Source organism: Lissotriton helveticus, chromosome 5_1, assembly GCF_964261635.1.
Source record: "Lissotriton helveticus chromosome 5_1, aLisHel1.1, whole genome shotgun sequence".
In the NCBI taxonomy this organism is placed as follows: domain Eukaryota; kingdom Metazoa; phylum Chordata; class Amphibia; order Caudata; family Salamandridae; genus Lissotriton; species Lissotriton helveticus.
Genome location: NC_136065.1, coordinates 1,430,513,404 through 1,430,518,049, shown reverse-complemented (window position 1 = coordinate 1,430,518,049; position 4,646 = coordinate 1,430,513,404).

Genomic DNA, 4,646 nt, shown 5'->3' with positions numbered 1-4,646 from the left:
GCTGACACGTGTTTCGTCAAAAACGGGGTAAACCCGCAACTCTTCAGGGCTGAGAAAATAAAGTAGAAAGAATGAAACAATACTATTTAAGGGGGGTGACAAGTGACAGTACTATAGTGGTGGGGGAATGGATTGCAGGCCAGTGAAGGGTGGGGAGGACTGGCACGTGGCCGGTCTATGAAGAGTGGAGACCTAGACAGGGTGTGTGGGAAAATGGCAGGTGTGAGTCTAGAGAATAAAAAACACCTAGGTGAGATATCAAATGCAAAGTGAGTGTCAAAGTGTTGTGTTGAGCTGCTAATAATAGCAAATGCAGCGACGCAAGTAGCACACCATATGGTGAGTGTCATGTGGTGGCAACAGTTTTATATATATTTCACAAGCTGAAGATCACTGACAAGTAATATTTGTGAAACCTGTCTGAATGTAACCTGTTGAATGAAAAGGGAGAAAAAATGTACTACATACACATAGAAACATGTTAACATTGCATATAGCCTGTTGAATGAAAAGGGAGAAAAATACTACATACACATAGAAAAATGTACACATTGCTAAAGTGTGGATGGTACGTGGCATGCAGTGCCTATACATGGTTGGTGCTCTGAATTGTGACAAGCTATGGTTCTCAAGAAATCAAAATATGCACAGTACATTCAAAATTGTCTTGTTAAGGGTCAGTCATCAGATGTCTACAACACTAAAAGCATGGCAATGTTTCACGTTATATATTTGTACCTGTTAAAAATCATTGTATTGGTCCGGTAAGTTTGTAGAGTACATTGCGTCAAGGTAAAAAAAAAAATATATTAAATTATTGTAATTATCGGTCCCCAAAACTGATGGTGTAAATGGGCCTTTTAAGGAGAGAAAATTTGCAGACTTAGCTATCTAAATGCATACAATTCTAACCAAACATGAAAGCAATATAGTTGGGTGTTATCTGAGACTGGGTAGGTAGGTAATACCAGGATATGCTATATATATTAATCCGTCATGTACGTGCATCCCATTCTAATCAGACATGAAAACAATATAGTTGGGTGTTATCTGAGGCTAGGTGGGTAGGTAAAACCAGGAAGTGCTGTATATATTAATCCGTCATGTACGTATTTAATTATATTGTTAAAAAAGCGCCGGTTATTGATAATTATAATGTATGAGAAATAAGCAGTGATACTCGTTTAGCAAGTCACAATGCCGGAACCTTAAAAATAAATGACATACCTGTGGAGTGAAAAGAAGAGAGCTGTGTCTGTAAAGGGGGGCGAGAAGGGTGGGATATGAGAATTGTACTTGAAAAAGGGAGACTGCAAAAGGTAAAATTAACTACCAAGAATTTTACAAAGATTCCAAAGGTAAGGAAGGTAGGCTCCACTCACCGTCGGACCGGTGATATTTCCAACCCGGTCCTAATCGGGTGTCTAAAAAGGAAGACGCGTCGAGGAAATGCTTCTAGCGCGTCATAGTTATGTGATACGGTGCAAACAAACCGACGCCGGATGAACGGTCGGTGGGAGCAGGGCAGCAAATCCGCTCGCCCTCGCTGGGAGCTGTAGTGGGAATTAAGTCGAAAGAAAGAAGGGCAGTCAGCCGAAAATACGAAATGGGCAAGAGTGTTAAAAGAGGTTTTGGGATGCATGGCATCTCGGGTCACCGTCAAAATTCGTCCGATGATAAGCTTACCTTGTGCTCGATATGTCGAGGTAGAAGGAAGTCTGTAAGTGTTCCGGTTACTGAGACAGTGAGCATGGTCCAAGATGCGCCCTATGAGGCGAGATCTTGATGACGTGGGAATCCCGCTAGGAAATGGCCCTAATGACTAGACCATAACCAAGTGTTTCCGACAGTGAGGAGTATGGTAGTAATAGAAGATAGACTATGCCGATATGCGGCTGGGGAATCTGACCGGTTTTGTTGCACACGAAAAGTTTATTGAAAAGACTAGGGTACGAATACAACAATAAAGGTCACCTTTTAAATAAGCTTGATACACATGTATAATTCGTACAGGAAATATCATCTTGTCTTGCAGTCGAAATGCAAAGAGAGATTGGTAAGCGTGTATCTCTAGAAATGGGCAAATGTACAGGGATCGGGAGAAGAGAGGGACGGGAGTGTTAGGAGAGATGTGCCCGTGGTCTCAAATTAAGTGTTGGGTCCATGGAAACAAAACACAAGTAGCTAAAAGCCTGTGTTCATATCAGGGAAGTCAGTCGAGTGTGCCTGTATGTATAGTACAGGCTGAAGGGAAAGGAATAACCGCACTGGCTGTAAGTAGAATCAAACGTTTGAAATAGGCGGGAAACTCGCCCTGATGATGCTCCTAATAAGAGCGTAAATAGGTGGGTAGTTATGCTGGCGTTCAAGGTGTTAATGATAAGACGATTGCCTGATCTACAAAATGCCAGAAGTGCTGTAAGGTCTAGGCACTGGCTAAAAGTGGAATTGAAGGTATAGAATAACGAAGGGGTCGCCTTGACAATATTCATTATTAAAGGGTAGATGTACTGGTAACTATGCTGGCTTTAAGGGTGTTCTTGATAAAACAAAAGCCTGTTCTACAACTGCCAGATGCGCTGTAAGGTCTAAGAGAAGGAAGGCAGAGTGTGTAGAAAGGGAAATGGTATATAAAGGCTCTACACAAACTGGGTGAGGTGCTGATATTCAAGGCGGGGAGGGGGGGTTTAGATGTGGAGGGAGGGGTATGAATGCAGTAATTGGATAAATTAAAAGAGTGGGAAAGTTTGTTGTGGATAGGAAGGGAATCAATGTCCCAGTGTCAACAATAATACAGAGCTCACAGTTTGTATCCTATTACAGACATGTATCATTTGTAAGCAGTACAGAATTAAAGAAAGTAGTGTAGTTCATCATCTGTGTTCTGGCCATGCTTGAGGCTGTGGGTTCTCAAGATCCAGATTGCTTCCTGGCGTCTAAGTCTTAGTTCTCGGTTGCCGCCTCTTGTCTGAATTCCAATCGTATCGATCCCATAGAAGGTGAATTTTTTATTTGGTCCTTGTGAGGGGCATGTGGCCATATGGATGGCCATAGGATAGCGTGTATCTTGAGTCAGAATTGCGCGAGCATGTTCTCTGATTCTTTCTCTCAAAGGTCTGATCGAGCTTCCTATATATTGACTTTGGCAAAGACATTCAATGATGTACACCGTGTATTTGGTTTCACAGTTTATGTTTGATTCAATTTTGAATTCATGTTTGTAGTAACCTTTGAAGGTCCTGGTGCCATGTTTGGCCCAACGGCACATACTGCAGCAACCGCATTTGTAGAAACCTTTTGATTTCACTGTGAGCCATGAGGGTTTTGCTGAACCTGACCAGATAAGTAAACAGTCGTCTATATATCTTCCCCAATAGATTATATTGTCTATCCAAGGTTTTCTCTTGTTACCCCAGATGTATTCTGCTTCAAGTGCACCCATATACAGGTTTGCAAATGAGGGGGGGAATCTGGAGCCCATAGCCACACCTCTTATTTGTCTGTACCAGGTTTGGCCATACAGGGAAAAATTTGTTCATCAAAATGATATGCATCATTTTAGACAGCATTTTGGTGTGTTCAAAAAAAGTGATAGATCTATTGTTCAGGCAATTGTTGACTGCTGATACGCCCATTTCTGGATTTATGGAAGTGTAAAGTGAGACAACGTCCAATGTGGCCATGATTAAGTCTGGTTGCCATTCAATGTCAATTAGGATGCTGAGGATGTGCTTGGTGTCTTGGATGAAGGAAGGAAGATTTTTTACCATTGGATTTAGGAAAATGTCCACATACTGGGCTCGTTTTTCAGTTGGTCCGTCAATCCCGGACACGATTGGTCTGCCCCGGGGGAAACGCCCCTGCTTTGTGGATTTTAGGTAGGGTGTATAGGTATGGATAAGTCGGTCTGGTCACTCTCATATACAATGCTTCTTCTTCGCTGATCAAACCCTGTTCCCTCCATTCATTGAGATGTCTATTAATCAAAATGGTCAGGGGTCCCATGGGATTGTATTCTAAAGAAACATAGCAAGAGGTGTCTGCTAGTTGTGTGATGATTTCATTGTGGTAGTCCTTTTTATTCATAATCACCACATTGCCCCCTTTGTCAGCTTTCTTAATTGTTAGCTCTTGGTCTTCACTCAGTGCTTTCAAAGCAAGTCTCTCATCTCTGGTGAGATTGTCAAAGTTTTTTCTTCTATTATTAAGAAGTTTTACCTCCTCTCTTTCAATGTCAGCTAGTACTAAATTGTAGAAGGTATCAACCGGGTTGCCACCAGGAAGGGTAGGGGTCCATTTTGATTTGTTCTTAAGGCCACTTTCTTGACTTTGATTTATGTCTAATTCTAAGTCATTCAAAAGATTTTCGAAGGAGTTAGGAGGGTCGTCAAAATCGGTAAGGGACAGAAGAAGGTGCGTGGCTTGTACATCTTTGATGCTCAGGCTATTGATTTTGTGATGTGGTTTCAGGGGAGGTATCTCTGCAAGCAAAATGTCTTTTAAGTTTTAATTTACGTACAAATTTGAATAAATCTATTCTGGCTCTACAAGGATCACCTCTTTCATGAGGGTTGAAGCTGAGGCCCTTACTCAAAAGTGAGATGGTATTTGTATCCAGGTGTTTGTTGGAAAGATTGACGACTTGG